The sequence below is a fragment of the Schistocerca piceifrons genome, chromosome 4, assembly GCF_021461385.2.
Source record: "Schistocerca piceifrons isolate TAMUIC-IGC-003096 chromosome 4, iqSchPice1.1, whole genome shotgun sequence".
Classification (NCBI taxonomy): domain Eukaryota; kingdom Metazoa; phylum Arthropoda; class Insecta; order Orthoptera; family Acrididae; genus Schistocerca; species Schistocerca piceifrons.
This window is the reverse complement of record NC_060141.1, coordinates 785890839-785911050: the sequence shown is the minus strand read 5'-3', so window position 1 is coordinate 785911050 and position 20212 is coordinate 785890839.

Sequence of the window (20212 nt, the reverse complement as noted above, 5' to 3'; positions counted from 1 at the left end):
AACCTCTCGCTTCAGACCTGCTACCGACTGGCTTCACATCTCGCTTCACATCTCGCTTACTACTGACTTCCTACGAACGCTAAAATGCGGTCCCTCCTGCCAACAATGCTTTCTGGTGCAGAAAATCTTTGCTACCATTATAAAATGTATCAATGCCTGGTCTTTCCTGCTCTTTTCTTAAAATGTATCCATACGTGGTCTCACCGCAGACATTCCCTGCTACCACAATTATTTCCAACATGAAAAATATTGATTATTCCTACTTAATCCTATCAATAAAATACACACATCTTTCATAAATTGTGGTCTGACAATAGATAATAGAAATGTACACGTCTTACAATAGTAACGCAGGTGACGTCTCACCGACTGATTCGCTGCGGCCCACCATGATTTCCTCTCTGTGATTATATCTCGCACTCGAAGCAGAAAACGCATGCAACGTCCTGAATGTCATTTAAGGTTCATATTCCAGTTTTTGTCTTTACTTACAATGTTTGCTATCTACACTTCTCTCTCGCTACCCTTACTGATTTAATATGTCCTGCTTCGTATTCGTTGTTCTCGTTAGTGACTGTCCACAGACAGTTTTCCTCACCGATTCTGTGGATAAGTTCACCAATAGTTATTTCTTATTAAGATCTTTGTAAATCAATGATTCTCTTCAAAAATTTGACTGGTGTGCAAACCTTAAGCACAAAATAACTTTCACATGGCGTGTGCCTGTCAAGTAACATAGTTCGATAAATCTTGGACCATACATAGAAAGAAATGCTGCATTATACTGAAGAAAGTAACTGAAAGAAACACACAATGAGACATTAATTATACTGAAGTCTCCGTGATTAAATATGATTCCGAGGACATTACAAAAGGCGTTTTATGATTAGTTATAGGATATGTGATCACCACGAACTCACACGTGCTCTCATGCTGGCCAAAGGTTTGGTAATGAGTTCTTGTGGTAGGACGTTCCATCCCCCCAACACCTGGCTTGGTAAATGGCGGAAGGTCAGTGGTGCATGGGGATGAACAGCAGTACGTCCCCACAAACCATCCCGTACGGACTGAAGTCGGGGGGACGGGCAAGCCAGTCTATTTGCCGAATGCCCTCCCCCATTGTCGCCCACGTAAATTGATTTAGGACCGAATGAATCCCTGAACCGACGCAGATGGAGAAGAAGTGTCACAGTAACGTTGATTTCAAGGTCAGTACGTCCGTGGATTATTATGTCTCCCTACATTGTAAGACGTGGACCACGAAAACGATCATGCTCGACAATGTTCCTGAGTGCCTTATGTGTTCCCACCTCTCACTACATGAGTATACGTCCAGAATCACCACTCAGACTGAATCTGGTGTCATCCAAAAAGAGCCAACGACAACTCTCCTTGCTGGTCCAATTTGAAAAAATATGCAGGAAATTACAATTGTCATCTACTTTGATGAACATATGCCGTCATGAGTTCTCAGCCAACTAGACCATGCACATATGTCGACATTTCGAATTGCTTCAGTATATGAGCCACTGGCACGATTTTCACTAAATGCATTTTGAAGCGCGGTTCAGCCGTCTACCGCACCTCATGCATATGTACTAGACGTTTCGTCTACTAGTACACCTGACATTGTGTTATGATGACTACTGTTAGATACTGCAGTAGTGTTTGAAATAGTGTAAACAGTAACTATGTTATCTGTATCAGAATATCCTCCAAATTCTGGATGCATTATGTACTCTTCTGTAACCACTTCCCAGCAGTTCATTAAACGATCAACCGGAATTTTATTTGCTATGGAACTGTGGCGTCTCCATTAAGTCATTCTAATAGATCTCAAGGAAATATTGTCGAGTGACGGTATGATCCCTCTAAGAGTTAGAACCAACCGAGGAAGAGTAAACAATACACCTGTTACACAGAAGTGTGTCCGTAAACTTGTCTTTATGTCGTATATTTTCAATAACCGTCGTAAATGTGGCTAACATTTTCTAAATAATATTATGCAAAATGTCAGTTTTCATTAGAAGAAGCATTTCAAGGCACATAATCAGTAAAATTGGATGTAGCAAGTGACTGGATTCAAGACAATCTATCTGTTTACGTGTGTGGTGCGGAAAAAAACAAGTTGTAAATGTGCTTGCGTACAATTCCCGCATTGATTTTATACCTCATAGTGTAGAATGTGTTATTGGAGTTGACTTTGCGTGGCTTATATCGAAAGCTATCAGAAGAAGAAATCCACAGGTGATATATGCTGGCTGAACAGAAACCATCTCTGAAGACAAGTGCTTCAAAGGCAGTCGGTAAATATTCATATCGTTACTCGTTTGTTCACTGATACGTGAAGCCTACGGGCTTAGAAACATATTAATGGTTTCATACTTACCATAGAAACGACTGTGAATATAATTAACAATTGATTGTTTGTTGAGAATGAAGTAATTAACAGTATTTAAGACGGTGGTACACAAGGTATTTGTTTCAACTTGAGACAACTAAATATCTCGAAAAAGTCGCATCGTGGAAAAAAATGTCCTAGGTGACCACCTCTCCTACATGGGCTGGGTCAGTTCCGTATTTTCAAATGGGAATCTCCATTTTTGCTGCATATTCGCCAAATAATATCTATGGTTCACTGAGACTACTGTTTCCCATTCGAGGTAGATGGCGTTGTAATCGACTAATATCAAGATTGCCTGCATTTGCAATTAAGAACCGACGCACTTGATTATGTACTTCATTTACGATGTAAACGCTAACTTTCGTGTTCTAACGGTTGATATTGAGCGGTTGATATTGATTTCAAATCTTACTTGGGTGCTGCGATTGTGACTGTACAGTACAAATACTATGAATAAACATTGACATTTCTGACAAAGAAGCTATTGGTATGGTAACGTAGTTTTCTTTTCCCAACGGGATGCCGCTAGGAGGCTCCATGTCACAGACCGTGCGGCCCCATCCACAGGAGGTTCAAGTCCTCTTTTGGGAATGCGTGTGTGTGTGTTGTTCTTAGCGTAAGTTAGTTTATGTAGTGTGTAAGTCAAGCGACCTATGACCGCCGCAGTTTGGCCCCTTAGTAATTCACACATTTTTTTTTTCCCCAACAGGGTTGACTGTGCTGAGTCCTGAAGCCATCGGAATTCTTGACCTCCGTAGCTGCCCTCGAAACCTGCTGTTAGTGTGATTGATTTCGGTATATGTTTACACCCAACCGCCGTAACTCACGCGCTGGCCGCTGTGCACCTAACGGCGGAATACAAACCACAATCGATGCAATAAGGTAAAATGTTCCTGAACAGACACTGACAGGCGCACCGGCCATCGATACTCACCAAATTATGCATCGCAGTGGTGAAAGCCAAGGGAACACAACAATGTCAAGCATGACGATTGCAACAGGAAACTATTACATTTACGTCGTTGTTCCTGAATCAAGCTAAACATAGATTCTATCCAGACATAGAAACAAATAACCACATTGTACTCTACAGACAGATTCGCAACACTGAATTTCGAACATAACTGTCAACATTTGAGACACAAAGGTTTACATCATAACAGAAATGCAGATTCAAATGTGTCGGTTCCTAAATGCTAAAATAGGGACACTTTATATTTGTCGATTACAGTGTTATTAACCACGATTAAAACGCTCTGCTGAGTATTCTATAAAAATAGGGAGTGGCTGCCACTTCAAAACACGAAGTTGACCCAGCCCACGTTGGGGTAGTGATTAGGAGGTAACTGGTTATAGCACAGAAAGATGGACATTTACTAATACTGACTTTTCACCTAGAACGTTTCTTCTTAGGATGGGGCGTTTTTGAAATATTTAGTATATCAAACGCCCTGTATAACTACCTGCACAGAGTCTCTCCAAAAACCATCAGGTTCATGTTCTCTAGTGTTTCATTTTAAGATGACAAATCGATGTGACCTGCCCACAGTGTGTGTAAGGCCCACATCCCTCGTACACCTTACATTTTTATACACAGTTACGCAATTTAAATGTGGTTTCGCAGAATCTTTTTGAATATTTCTCGCTATATTCACTCCGTAGAAATCAAGCGGGGGAGGTGGTGATTATATTAAGCATTTCACGCAAATAGCAAATTTTGTAGTAGATGGAAATAATTCAGTTAGCTTTGTTTCTGAGAGCGAGCCACAGCTCGGCCTGTGCCGTGAGGCAAGGGAAGGGAAGAGTCAGGGATGTTTACGTTGGCCTCTGTGGTGGTCGAGGGAGGAGGGGGGGGGGGGGGGGTCGGGGGAGGGTAGCTGGGTGGAGAGAAGGGCAGCCGCCACTCTGCCCCAGTGGGTAGCAGGCTGTTTATAGGACAGGGGTGGGGTGGGGTGGGCCCTCACACCACAACGTAAAACTCAAGGCTGCGATTTCTGCAATGCATGGAAAGATGCAGTCTTGAGAATGTTTAAACTTAAAATGCCGTTGGCTGAAATTGTGTGACGTGAGTCCATGATTCCCGTGAACGCAATGTTTGGAGGGAAGGCAGGGGAGCCGGCCGGAGTGGCCGAGCGGTTCTAGGCGCTACAGTCTGGAACCGCGCGACCGCTACGGTCGCGGGTTCGAATCCTGCCTCGGGCATGGATGTGTGTGATGTCCTTAGGTTAGTTAGGTTTAAGTAGTTCTACGTTCTAGGGGACCGATGACCTCAGCAGTTAAGTCCCATAGTGCTCAGAGCCATTTGAACCATTTGAAGGCAGGGGATTTGTGGCATTTTTGTTGCAAGAGGATGATAGGTCAGCTGTTGGTGCAGGGCAACAGAGTCTGACGCTATACTCTAATTGAAAAGTGAGATTCGTTTTCTGATTGCCTCAGCAAGCAATCGTATTACCTTGTGTCATCCACAACAGAGTACGGTGATATTAGTATTACTAGTCCAGTAGCCCAGATAGGCACGCGTTGTTTATCATGAACACAGATCATCACAGCTGCAGCTCTGTGGGCCATCTGCATAGCAGCCCATCGAGGGCTGCAACCAGTCAACAGGTGGCTACAACAGCCGTTACTTTGACAATATGTGCACCACTGGTGTACTCTGTTCAATCTTGTGATTTTTGGTTAGCACCTTGCTCCATCTTTCCAGACCTATAGAGACTGGGACACTTCATTACCATCTCAAACGTTTGTGATCAACAGTTCATATTATTTATGCAAATAAACTTGTTATAGGACACATGTCGTAAGAATTCTGTGAAGTGCATCCGGATAGTAAAAGTGACAGCTCCCACACAAGCTATTTCCAGGTTTACTCTCCAGATATTAACTGTTCTCTTCTTACTACAGAAGGAAAACTTTTGATAGCAAGTTAATTAATTTTTAGCATCACTTGTCTGTTGAACCGTATACATTCAATGATTATTCTGTTACTCACAGCACTTATCTGTTCAGAATACCTGATCCTTGGCTCCCACCTGTCATTTATTTTAAATGGTCATAAAAAATTGAAGATTTACATAATCTTAAATGAGGAAACCGATCACACTCAAGAACTAAATATATACCTCACACGGGATAATTCTTTCAGTTTCCAATCTAAATTTCACTTTGTCGTATAGTAAGTAACTTTCTTGTGACGGCACAGTGACCTGTTCCTAGCGTCAGACATTTGAATTAGTTTTTTCAATGTGTAGCTGGAGGCAGCCTTGCATTATATAACATTTTAAACATTTGTCATGTACTTAAATATAGCCTATAATAATTGCTGTAATTAGTGACAACTCATGCATAATGAGTTATTTTAGGCTATATTTAAGTACATGAATGTTTAAAATGTAGTAATACAGGTTCACCATTAGATTATTGATTTGAAAGGAAACAGAGTAAATAAAAATAAAATGGGAACTAATGATCGAAATAACACTTCGCTTGTATTATATATATTATATATTTTATACCGACAATTGGATATATAATGTGTAATCATTACATCCTGGAAATTGACAGAATGTATCAAAGATTGTGTGTGTGTGTGTGTGTGTGTGTGTGTGTGTGTGTGTACTTGTAAAATACTGTAATGGAGTAGTTAGTTTTATTGAAAACATGTTATTAAAGAAATATGGTAAAACCACGATACATGCAGTGTATGTAGTGTCTAAAATTTGTACACAAGGAAAGTTAATGTACCAATCTTGACAGACCGACCGACGTGGTGCAGTGTTTACCACACTGGAGTCACGTTAGGGCGGAGGACGTTTCAGACCAGTATCAGGCCATCCCAATTTAGGTTTTCCATGATTTTCCTAAATCCCTTCATGGAAATGTTGCGATGGTTCCTTTGAAAGGGCACGGCCGATCACGTTCCCCATCCTTCCCTAATCCGAGCTTGTGGTCCGTCTCTAACGACCTAGTTTCCGACAGAACGTTAGACACTAATCTCCTCCTCTTCCCATTAGCTTTGGTATACCTTACTTAAAAAGTCCTCCTATCAACTTTTGAAACAACAACTTTCTTTTCCAAAAATAATGTGTCTGAAAAGTTATTGATGATAAAGCTTTCGTGCTTCAGACTATTCATTTGTTGCATTAGATCTGAATAACCAGTACTACGTATTCTTGTACACCTAATTCTCAGCTTCCCATACATGTATTATTTGTTAAGATTAATGTGATAGTTATAAAATGCTTGTAAGTAAAAATTTATGTGTCGCAACGGTTTATGCAGGAAATGTGAGTTTATTAATATGGGGGCAGCGTGCCAATCGTGGGAGCCTGTGCTTAGCTTTCGATCTGGATACGGACTATATCAATCAGTCTGTGGTTAACTAGTTGAAAGTTATAACGCAACTCATATGAAGATGTTCATCATTCTGTCTCACTTGTATATAGAAGTCATGAACCACTGCTCTAGTGTTAATAAATGACTCAAAAAAGGGAAAACTGTTTTTCAACCATTAGGCAACAAACCGAACTTTCAACAAAGACCAGGAATCAAGAAAGAGAGATTGTAAAACTCTTCTTTGTAATTATTTATTTATAATAAGTAAGTAGTGGAAGAACGGCAAATATTTATAGCTGAAGTGCAGTCACTTCGTTTGACGTTGAATTGTGCTGCGTACTGATTGGGAACGGAAGATCATAATATCCAGCCCATTGTCTAACTCGGAAGGTAGTAAGGAACGTCTTTCGCTTGCAACAAGCCAGGGTGTAAGGCAACACCTGCTTAGCATCCCCGCTTCTACGGCCCCGTGTTTCGCCACGCCGCTCGTCGCTCCCTCGTGTGTTGCTGTGCCAGCCGACTGTTGCAGCAGCAGTAGCAGGGAGGGCACCCACCAGCAGCGTGCGTCATTACGAGGTCCCCGCGGCACTGTGACGTCATTACCAGGTGAGGCCCACCTATGCATCCACCTGCTATTCTGCCTGCCTCCCGCGGCGGCCACATTACAGCAGCTGCTGCTCGTCCCGGCATTGCGTCACGCCGCTGCCCCCGGCGTATGACGAGACAAGGGTAGTCTGTAAAAGCGAGCTGTGTCAAAAGTCTACCCACAGCGCTCTTTTACAAAAAAGAAGCAGGAATTATTGAACCATAGGAAAATGGTCGCTGCTAGCATCGTCACAAATGATTTCTTCGACATAAATTCGAATACTTGCCTTTCTCCCAACTTGTTTACTACTATATACAACACTGAAAGCTATACACATTTCGTCAGAAGAAATGATTATATGAAAAAGCAGCACGAATATGCAGAAGGAAGCATGTAGGGCGAAATACCTCTGTATTCCAGTCACATGTGGTACGCGATTTCAACGAATGTATCCGGACATCCCTATGTCATGCGGAATTCACCATTATATTACACGATAGGAGGACATGCTAGAATAAAAGTAGGCGGAAGGTGTTCTGCTGACAGAAGAAAATCAGTAATAGCGCAATGGGTCAGTCAGAAAAGCTCAGTAACTTCGAAAGTGGACTGGGAATGGGATGTTACCTAAAACGTGTGGTTTGTACACGACGGAGATCTGGTTGTATGTAGTTTGAGACATTTCAAGTAAATCAACCGTACTATCAATTCTGAAATATTATTTGACTGTCTCGAGTCAGTTCCCGGAATGTGACGGCACGAGAGAAATGATCGAAGAGCATAACCACACACCACAATGAATACATGGTTCTGCAAGTAATAATGAACCCATTCTTTTTCCGAAGTATTAGTCGTGGAGTATGCATCACTCTTAATACTCTAATGCAAGATTTATTTGTCCAGCATCAGACATACAACCACCCTGCAAGTTTCCTACACCAATCACTACGGTGACAAACTTTTAAATAACAGAACTACTTCCTTCTGGACTATTCTGGTGTTCTAGGAAGGCATGGCCAGTGTATGGCTCAAATGGCTCTGAACACTATGGGACTTAACATCTGAGGTCATCAGTCGCCTAGAACGTAGAACTACTTAAACCTAACTCACCTAAGGACATCACACACATCCGTGCCAGAGGCAGGATTCCAACCTGCGACCGTAGCGGTAGCGCGGTTCCAGACTGAAGCGCCTAGAACCGCTCGGCCACACCAGCCGGCATCAGTGTATATTCATCGGTCGAGCTGCTTATAAACCAACTAGAACGAAGTCTGGAGAATGCTGTTCTGTCTCTAAGGAAATTAATGGGTTTTATATGCATTTCAAGTCAGAAACGTACGTACCCTCAATCACACTTCCTGCGTCAGTCGTGCTTACTACTAGTAGTAATGTTTCTGAAGGATGCATCCATGTCTCACTAGAAAACAGAGCACAGACCCGCAAAGCGTGAAAAACTCTTTGCAAAATGGTTCTTTAGGTTATGTAAGCACATTTAAATTCATCCCGCTAAAGAGCATAACATCTTCGATGTAAGTTAAATTCCTCATTTTTAGTCTGATTTTGTCTCGATTCTCCAGTAAGAACGTCAAACTGAGGCATCCTGCTGCACCTGTCGCATCTCCTTGTATATTCTTGACAATCCACGATGATGGCTCATCACCATCATTCCATTTCCGCTATTTTGTGTGCTAGATGTCCGTTGGGAGGATGGAGACAGTCGTTCGTGAGTGTTATTCATATGTTTGGAACAGAACCGCTCATTAATCGGATCCCATTTCCGCTATTTTGTGTGCTAGATGTCCGTTGGGAGGATGGACACAGTCGTTCGTGAGTATTATTCATATGTTTGGTACAGAACATCTCATTAATCGGGTGCTGTGGTAGTGTATTCGAATGCACCCAGTCATTCACAACCAAATACTCTACAGGCGCAATGCATGTGCTGTATTTTTGTATGTATATGTCCTTGCGCGTGTTGTGGATGGCTCCAATAAACTCGATACAGTCCTCCCGCTGCTGGATACACCACGCGTTATATCCAGAAGGATGTCTAGAGGATGGTCCGCAGCGCAGTACGTCCAGGATAGGGTTAGAAGGTGGGTCCACCACCGACAGGACTGGGTGCGGTGTGTGCCAGCAATCCATGACACTCGCATAGAAACAGACACGCAGAAAACAGAGCAAATTCTCTGCATCTGTAGGTTAGTTGGTTGTGAGTGACTGGGTGCATTCGAGTACAGTGATATACCATACGACTAAAATTCTGTTCTGTACTGTAAATTGGAATAATGTTCTCCCTCCATCCAATGGGCTTGTAGCACACAAAACATCGGTGTTGGGATGATTATACGCCGTCATCGTGGATCCTTAAGAGTACAAAAGGAGGTGTGATAGGCGCAGCACGATGCCTTGGTTTGTTGTTACTACTGGGCAATCTAGATAATATTGTTACGAAGTATCGGAAACATAACTTGCTTCGAAGATGTTATACTCTTTAGCGGCATGAATTTAAATGTACTTACATACCCTGCCGAATCATTTTGCAAAGAGTTTTTCGCCTTTTGCGGGGCTTTAGTTCTGTCAAAATAACGTACAAGCGGTTGAAAACGAGACTTCACTATTGATAACATGCATGCCTAGTCTCTATACGTGTGTGTGTAGAGCTGTCGGCGGTGGACGGTTGTGGTTCGCATGCATAGCTTGTAACCTCCCCACAAAATTTCGAAAGACAATACTTAAATGTTAATGAGAATAGAACCTAGTGTAACCTCTCCACAAAAATTTGTATAAAAAGTATTCTTATTCAAATGGTAATGGACATAGAGCTAAGTGTAACCTCCCAGCAATGGAATTTAATGACAATGACAATAAATGAAAAATAGCAATCTGAGCCATGTGTAAGCTCCCCACAAAAACAAAAGAAATGTCTAAGATAATGAAAACGTGCCAAAAGTTATTTCCTCACAAGATTGCTGAATAATAATGACCCAAATGTTGTTGAGCTCCCACAAAAATGTAAGTCAATTCAATGATAATGAAATCTCAGTGACAATGAAAACGCAAATACACCGAAATGTCGATCTTAGGCCCTGTTCACTAATTAAACTCAAATTCTTGCCTCAGTAAAACTGCATCTGCTCTTATTTTTCGCCATAGCTTGGAGGAAATGCATCGCAAAATTCTTTGAACTTAAGTAAATTTTTTCTTTAAGGAAATGCATGGGAAATTTTCTTTCAATAAAATGTTTGTTTTGTTAAAATGCTTGGTTTGAAAACAAAATTATTATTGGGGCGATTCTTGAACAAATTAATTACACTTAAGATGCATTACATTATCAGATGAGCGCAATGCTGCTTCATTACCTTATTTAAAAAATATACCTCGTCCTGAATCTTGACCAGAGGCCCATGTCGACGCCCGCCGACTCCTCACACACAACTGCAACTACCGACTCCCTACATGCAACTGCACTCTCGCAACTGAACAGAACTCTCGCGCGGTCAAGCGCAGACTAGCAACGATAAATAACTCTCTGGTCAGAGATTCTGTCATGCCTCGCCATCGCTGCTACAGAACATACGTGTTTCAAGCTTGCTGAATTTGCCGCTAAATTCTGTTGCCAGAGGTGTGCACTCCGTAGGTAATGGAAGGGGTGACTCTCACGTTCTAGGATACTAACTGCAGTCGACACACTGTCAATTAGAGAATAACTTATTACTGGGTTAAAAAATACCCGAAATCCTCAATTTGTAGATGTCCTCATGCGTGTGGGGATGTATCGAAGTTAGAAGATATAAACAAACGTAGCGAAGCTAATCTGGAGAGCAATAACAGAATTTACATGTGGGAAAAATTCCTGAGCACCGGCAGAAATCAACTTTGTACACACGTCAGCTCCTTTTATCAGATCTCTACACAGTAGTTTGGAAGTCTGATGAACATGTACAAGTGTGGAACTGAGCCACACTTTGAGTTTCCAGCAAGTGTGTCGTTAAATGAGTCTGCAGACAAGCTCTCTGATGTGTCGTAGCAGTACAAAGATTGGCCGGCCGCTGTGGCCGAGCGGTTCTAGGCGCTTCAGTCTGGAACCGCGCTACCGCTACCGTCGCAGGTTCGAATCTTGCCTCGGGCGTGGATGTGTGTGATGTACTTAGGTTAGTTAGGTTTAAGTAATTCTACGTTCTAGGGGACTCATGACCTCAGATGTTAAGTCCCATAGTGCTCAGAGCCATTTGAACCATTTTTGAAGTACAAAGATTGTTTTCAGACTAAGAATTTTCAATCTGGACCAGTCGTTGAGTGTTATCTAAGTACAATGAGACTGTTAGTATACCATTCATGATCTTCCTACCCAAAACGCACGCATGTAGATCATGGAGAAGAGGATTTTTTAGTAGGCTGGTATATGAGACACTAGATATCCTCGTGTAAAATCAAACAATGAGTGGGTACGACGGCTATATGACCACTTACATACGAAAAAATATTAAAAAAAACCATGAAAAATTTGCAGAAAATGGTCAAAAATAGAGGAAAATGTGGTATAAATGTGACAAATTGATGGTAAATACTCGAATTTGAGGGAAATACTACGAAATACGTAAAATCGCGAAAAAACTTGCAAAATTACTTAGATTGACTGAGAATACATAAAATTAGAGAAAGAGAACAACGAAATGCGTGGAATTGAGGTTGGTTGGGAATTGACGTACACTTAAGACCGAGAAAAGTTTAAAAATTATGCTCCGGCTTAATTAACTTTTTTCCCTCCACCTACTTTGTAAACTAAGTGGGTTTTCGTAACACATACTTCAAGAAAGGCGACATAAGTGTTGCACAGAGGCGCCATATTAAAGCATGGAAAACATATATATCCGAATCCATCACTGTATACTCACACATGCCGTCGAATATAGGTATTATAGAATAATGGTTGATTCTCACAAACAATGTTGTTCCTTAAGTATGAAGGAGAGGAATCACTGCATTTATAGCATTTTTGCAAGTCCCTAGAATGTTGTGCTGCAGAGCGAACCGCTGTCACATACATCAGCTTCACTAATTTGAGGGGGGTGTACACGAGAGACGGGGTCTCAGGACGAAGTTGCTATACTATCTTACACATGAGCAAAACTACGTAACATCAACGGGTCATCTCTATGCAAGAGGAAAACTCCCAGAGATGTGGTGAGCCTACTGTAAACAGCAATAAGATTATTACATATCCTGTGGCTACTGATTGTGCTGCTTACTCCCTCTTAACAAACTGCTGCTTTTTTGTGCACATTTTCGTGCAGCAGGGCGTGGGTGATCCCTCAATGTATCGACTATCGAAAATATTCAAGTCGGTTTTTCTATTCTCTGTTTCCTAGTGGAACATAGCCACCTCCATCAAAAACGATACTGTTACCACGAATGATAAGCACGACTGACGCTGGAAGTGTCATTAAGGGGACATACGTTCCTGACTTACAAAGAAGTATAAAATCCAATAATTTTCTAAGAGCCAGAACAGCAGTCTCCAGACTTCATTCTAGTTTGTTCGTTTATTATCAGCTCGAGTGGTGGATATATACGGCAGATGCCTTCCTAGGGCACCATAGCAGTGTAGAAGGTAGCACTTGTATCACTTTTAAAGTTTTTCACTTTAATGATCGGGGAATGCAACTTACAGGGTGGTCGTATGTCTCATGCTCGACAAATACATCCCGCATTACAGTATTAAGAGTGCTGCATTCTGTGTGACTAATAACTCGTAAAGTGTCTGGCTTTCACACTATTGTTAGTTGCGGAACCATGTAACCATTGTAGTGTGTGTTCATGCTCTAGAGTCATTTCTCTCATGCAGATACCTTCCGGGTACTGACTTAAGACAATGGAATTATACTTCAGAATTAATAGCACGGTTGATCTACATGAAATGTCTCAAATTCCATAAATCAGGAGCTCCATCATGTATAAGCCCCGCGTTTTTTCTTCACCATCTGTTACATCACTGCAACACTGTCTCATCTACTATACACCTGTAAGAGCTGCTACCCTCCTCGACATGCATGCATCTGGATAGAACGTGTGCGTTCGGACTGGTGCCATGGGTAAGATTTGCGTTGCAGGGAGGAGCGGCCAAGGACAACGTGGGAAGGATATGTCAGTCTCCTATTTTATCAAAATTCAAATGGTTCAAATGGCTCTGAGCACTGTGGAACTTAACATTGGAGGTCATCAGTCCCCTTGAACTTGGAACTATTTAAACCTAACAAACCTAAGGACATCACACACATCCATGCCCGAGGCAGGATTCGAACCTGCGACCGTAGCGGTCGCACGGTTCCAGACTCGATTTTATCCTACGAATGTGATAACATTCTGTGATGCCCATCCACACAGGAAAAAGCCAGTCGTAATAGTAAATTATGCATTATCATCGAAACATTGTAAATATGTAGCAAACCTAAATGCTTCAGTATAAGATACTCTCTGGTATACATCGGTGAATATGATCGAATGGATGTACTGCAGAGTCATCTAGGTGCATTCGCCGTCTTGTATACAGTATGTAGAAAAATTGAGTCATGAAATATTAACCCTGGATAGCTGATGCCAGTAGGTACCAAATTTACTAAAGTTCTGTAGGTCGACAATGCACCATTTTTCAACTACGGAAACTTGGCGCCACACGCTCCGATTGGATGTCGGATTGTCCTGTTGCCGTTGTTGAGAGGCAGCGCTATGGTTGTGGTACACACATACAAACGTCCCTCCCCCCGTCACTGCCCCAACGTGATACACACATACACGTGTCGAGTAGGGCTTGCTGTTTGTCTCCACCTCACGTAAGAGGCATTCGCGTGTAAGCTTCGCTTCGGAGCACATACACGTCATCTTCGATTTCGTCATACAGTAAGTGTGGCGGCACAGAATTCGTTTGAAGAACAATGAGATATGGTTTTTACTTATGGACTAGCCGACGGAAATGCGCATGAAGCTCGATGGTTCTATGAAAAAGAATTCCCAGTGTGGTGTCACCGCCAGACACCACACTTGCTAGGTGGTAGCCTTTAAATCGGCCGCGGTCCGGTAGTATACGTCGGACCCGCGTGTCGCCACTGTCAGTGATTGCAGACCGAGCGCCGCCACACGGCAGGTCTAGAGAGACGTCCTAGCACTCGCCCCAGTTGTACAGCCGACTTTGCTAGCGATGCTACACTGACAAATACGCTCTCATTTGCCGAGACGATAGTTAGCTTAGCCTTCAGCTACGTCATTTGCTACGACCTAGCAAGGCGCCATTAGCAGTTTATATTGAGATCATAATTATGTATCAGCAAGAGCGATGTTCTCCAATTATGGATTAAAGTTAAGTATTCCAGAAGTTATGTACTATTTTTGGCTACTATAATTCCTTGTCATTTTCCAGACCTCACGCCAGTCTGCGTGAGCTTAAACGCGTGCCTTTCGGCTACCGGTCATAGTGGATTGACTGTCTGGCCACTCCACTACACCCAGCAAGACGCCACCTGCAAACGTTCACAGTAATTCACTGGCGACTTGGGAAAACAGGCTCGTTAGTGAGATATCATGCTGATGCAGGAAGACCTCGAACAAGATAGCATGTTGCATTTGAAGATACTGTTCTCGAGCACTTCGAGGAAGCGCCTACGACAAGTACCCGATCGGTTGGACACAACATGGGGGTCACTCATCGGTCAGTCTGGGAGAGTTTGAGGGATAACGGCCAGCATCCATTTAATTTCCACCCTGTCCAAATCCTGTTGTGGACTGTGAATACATTTAAGGGTTTTTCCGGTGGTTTCCGTGACGTGTTGCACAAGATCCCGACTTCTCCACCATTGTGTTGTTTATCGACGAGTGCACCTTCCATCAGGATGGGCTTTACAGCACTCGTAACATTCATTACTGGGCAAGGGGAAATCCTCACGTCACGTACAGGCTCGGACACCAGTAACAATTTTAGCTCAACATTTGGGCGGTCATTGTGGGTGACCATCTGATTTGGCGAGTCCTTCTACCTCCTCGACTTACCAAGGCAAATTACCTTCACTTTCTGCAAGAAACTCTGCCTAGCCTGCGGGAAGATGTTCACCTGGACATACGGCTACGCAAGTGGTTGCGGCATGATGGGGCACCTGCACATTACAGTCGTGCTGTGTACAGATATTTAAATGAACTCTTTGACGGCCAGGTAATTGGCAGAGGTGCTCATAGGACGTGGCCCCCACTATCACCAGGCCTCACGCCACTGGACTTTTTCTTGTGGGGATTTTTCAGTTCTAGTTCGCTCAGCCAGATGTGAACCTCCTACAAACGAGGGGTAATTAATGGATCGCATTCAACATGCCGCCAATCACATCAGGGCAAAGCCAGGAATCTTTGAAAGAGATTCGCAAAACACCGTTCTGTGTTACCAAGCTTGTGTCGCTTTAGAGGGTCGCCAGCTGGAGCACCTGCTTTGAGTAGGCAATGTCCTAGCTACAAAAAAGGCCCTTTTGAGGGCTGACACAATTGGTAAGAGACCTCTGTATGCAAACTAACAGCTGTTGACGAGTTGGCTCCCAGTACATCTTCTCATGGAACTACAATGGATGTTTCGGGATCCTGGCGGATTCGCCCCCAGGACCCCATAGCGGAAGGCTGGCTGCCTTCGACACATCGCGATCTCCAGGAGGCAAAGCATTCGCGATTATGCATTGTCCAGAGCATTCTGCAAGAGTGCAATCCTGCGGCCAATTGGAACTCGTGGCGCCAAGTTTCCATAGTTTAAAAATTGTGCATTGTCGACCTACACAACATTAGTAATATTGGTTAGTACTGGCATCAGGGCTAAAATTTCGTAACACAATTTTCCTCCACCCTGTATTGTATATGAAAAGTAGTGGACGATTATTTAGTGATGATACAGAATTTGGGAAGCATTCAGCCTCGTCATTGGCTGCCTTTGAAATTATGGAACAACTGGTATACTTTGATGTATATGGCTGGTTGAACATACTGCACAGTCATCTACCAGTCTAGTATATGGTACTTGCAAGTAGTGGAGGAGTGATTTAGCAATGCTGCAGAAACTGGGAAGCACACGACTGTGTCGTTGGCTGGTGTTGAAATTACAGAACAGGCTGGTGCACTTTGTTGTATTTGACCAAATCGACATACTGCACAGTCATCTATCTTTATTTGCAATCTAGTATGTGGTACTTGCAAGGTAGTAATGTTGTGACTTGGCAAGAGAGCCAAGCCACTAGGAGGTGAAGCCGAAAGGCACGTGTTTAAGCTCACGCAGGCTGGCGTGAGGTCTGGAACAGGTCAGGGAATGAGACTAGCAAAAATAGTACGTATCTGTTGGAATACTTAACTTTAATCCATAATTGGTGAACACTGGTCTGACGGTACATGCACCACAAGATAAATAGCAAATGATAATGTCGCCTTGCTAGGTCGTAGCAAATGACGTAGCTGAAGGCTATGGTAACTATGGTCTCGGCAAATGAGAGCGTATTTTGTCAGTGAACCATCGCTAGCAAAGTCGGCTGTACAACTGGGGCGAGTGCTAGGAAGTCTCTCTAGACCTGCCGTGTGGCGGCGCTCGGTCTGCAATCACTGACAGTGGCGACACGCGGGTCCGACGTATACTAACGGACCGCGGCCGACTTAAAGGCTACCACCTAGCAAGTGTGGTGTCTGGCGGTGACACCACATTCCTCCCCCGCAAATCGGCGAACGGTTGTGTTATAAGGCTTCCGCCCGCCGTGGGGAGGACCCCATGTTGACGTATGCGACGAGGTGGGGAGCCTAACAACAGGCGAGGCTGTGCCACCCGCACCCTGCCATTCGGTCCGAGGGGAGCTAGGAAACGCCTGAAAACCTAGTCCAGGGTGCACGCCAACATGCGGAGTACGCGCCCGTATAGAGACAGGAGGGGCCGAAGGGTCGACCTCCATCGGGCCGGGGCACCCGACGGGCGAAGACGCCATGTGGTCCGGAGCGGGCAAGAGTTCCATGGCGGAGGACAACTGGTCACGGGAAGTGATCGGCGGCGCGTGACCCAGGGAGGCGCCCGGCGGTTGCAGCGACGCGTCCACTGCGGGCGTCGCTGGCGGGAGAACAGGCAGCGGCGGCGGCGGCGGCGGCGGCGGCGCGTCGCCATGGGGCAAAATGGAAGGCATCGTCGGTAACACCTGGGGATGAGGCGAGCCCGTAGATGGGTCCCCAGGGCGCTGACCGGGCGGCACCGTCGCTGAAAGCAGACAGGCAGTGGCAGATCCCGTGCGACGACAGAGGCGCAGCTGATTGAGATGCCGACGCACCTCACCAGAGGCCCCCAACACCAGCCAACGCCGTGAACCTCGATAGTTGCGATAATAGACAACGTCGCCTGGAGCAAAAGCAGGTGGCTGCCGCTGCACAGGAACCTGATGCGGCGGATGTAGCAAAGACATCAGGGTTCGATGAGGGCGACCGTGAAGCAACTCAGCCGGCGAGCGACCATCGCGGGGCTGAGAGCGATACGAGGAAAAAAAGAGCAATAACGCGTCCTCCCGAGAATGAGACTCTTTCAACATCTGTGACTTGAAAGTCCGGACCAATCGTTCAGCGGCACCGTTTGACTGTGGCGAAAACGGCGCGGACGTCAGATGTTGAATACCATTGGCCTTGCAGAATGACTGAAATTCTGCGGACATGAATGGTGGGCCATTTTCGGAAACAATAGTCTGTGGAAGACCTTCAATGCAAAAGATAGCGGATAACGCGTGGATGGAGGCAGAAGACGTCGTGGAAGATATCCTGACAACAAAAGGAAAATTACTGAATGAATCGACCAGAACAAACCATCGAGCATTCCAGAAGGGACCAGCAAAATCGATGTGTAAGCGTTGCCAAGGGGAAGTGGGTTTTGGCCATGCAAAGAATTTCCGCGGTGGTGCGGATTGTTGTGCGGCACACGCCATGCAAGAAGAGCACATATTTGTAATCGCGGCATCGATTCCGTACCAAGTACAGTGCTGACGAGCAAGTTGTTTCGTTCTCACTATACCCCAATGTCCTTGGTGGAGAAGCCTTAAGACAGAGGACTGTAACGAACGTGGGACCACGACCCTGGACTGATCATTATCAGAACGCAACAGTAAAACACCGCGCCGTACAAAAAGTCTCTCCTTGTGAGCAAAAAATCGGCGAACCAACGGATCCTCTATCCGTGACGTTGACAAGGGCCATTGCGTAGCAACAAAACGCAGAACGGTAGCAAGGACCGGGTCAGCAGCTGTGGCTGTAGCTACACGACGAAAATCAATCGGAAACGATTCGACCATGTCATCGGTTTCCGAATCAATGAACATGCAAGCAAGTTCGGAAGAATCGAATGCTCTATCCTCAGCAACAGGCAAACGGGACAACGCATCGGCGTTTCCGTGCTTAGCAGTGGACCGATACAAGATATCGTAGTGGTACTGCGAGAGGAAAATTGACCAGCGAATGAATTTCTGCGCTGCACGTGGAGGGACAGGCATGTTTGGATGAAAAAGCGATGTCAAAGGTTTGTGGTCTGTGATGATGGTAAAGTGATGACCATACTAGGAATCATGAAACTTTGTAACACCAAATACGAGAGCCAAAGTTTCTTTCTCGATCTGTGAATTTCTTTGCGCAGACGAGAGCAATTTGGACGCAAAGGCAATAGGGCGATCCTGCGATCCATCTTTGTGCGCAAGCACCGCACTGATTCTGAAATCCGATGCATCCACCATCAACAAAAGGGGTTTCAGGAGATCGAATGGCGTGAGGCAAGTATTGGAAAGCAACGCCGATTTCAACTGGCGAAAGGCGCGTTCGCATTCCGTCGTCCAGACGAACGGAACACCTTTACGGCGTAAGCGATGAAGCGGAGCTGAAATGGAAGAGGCGTGGCGCACATAGCGATGATAATAATTGATTGTTCCCAGCACACTCTGTAGCTGCTTCAGATTCTGCGGTGAAGGCAAGTCTTGTATGGCACGGAGGTGCTCTGGACTGGGATGTATGCGTTGGGCATTGATACATGGCCCAGATAGAGTAAGTCACTAGCAAAAAACACACATTTGTCCTTCCGCAAGCGATGACCATTTTGTCGCAAGACCTGAAATAATGTTCTGAGACTGGCTAAATGTTCTTCTTCCGTCTTTCCGGAGATCACAATATCGTCCAGATAGTTTGCTGCAGTAGGGACCGACGCACAAAAAGTTTGTAGATATTGCTGAAACAATGCAGGGGCGCATGCACACCCAAATGGCTGTCATTTGAATCGATACACACCAAGATGCGTGTTAACCACCGAAACGCGCTGGGAGTCTTCGTCCACCGGTATTTGCAAGTACGCAGCTGCTAGGTCCAACTTCGAAAAATAGTTACCCTGGCACAGTCTGTCAAAAAGATCTTCAGGGCGGGGTAAAGGAAAAATTGCCATCACTAGTCGTGGATTCACTGTTGCCTTGAAGTCCACACAAAGTCTCAATTTTCCGGAAGGGTTTTGCAAAATTACTAAGGGTGATGCCCAGAGAGAAGCCTGCACACTTTAAATGACACCCTGTGATGCCAAGTTGTGTAATGTTCTTGCGACCTCATCAGGCAATGCGTGAGGAACATTGCGCGCTCTGAAAAATTTCGGTTGCGCGTTTACTTTCAGTTCCAAATTTGTTGTACAATTCTTAGCGCAACCAAGGCCCGGTGCAAAAATGTCTGCAAACTCTTCACATAGACGAGAAACACTGTCTGAAGGCACAGTCTGGTTCACTGATAGGACCTGATTGACTATAGACAAGTTAAACAACTGAAATAAATCTAAACCAAACAAGTTCACTGCAGAAGAAGAACGATGGACGTACAATGACACAAGTTTT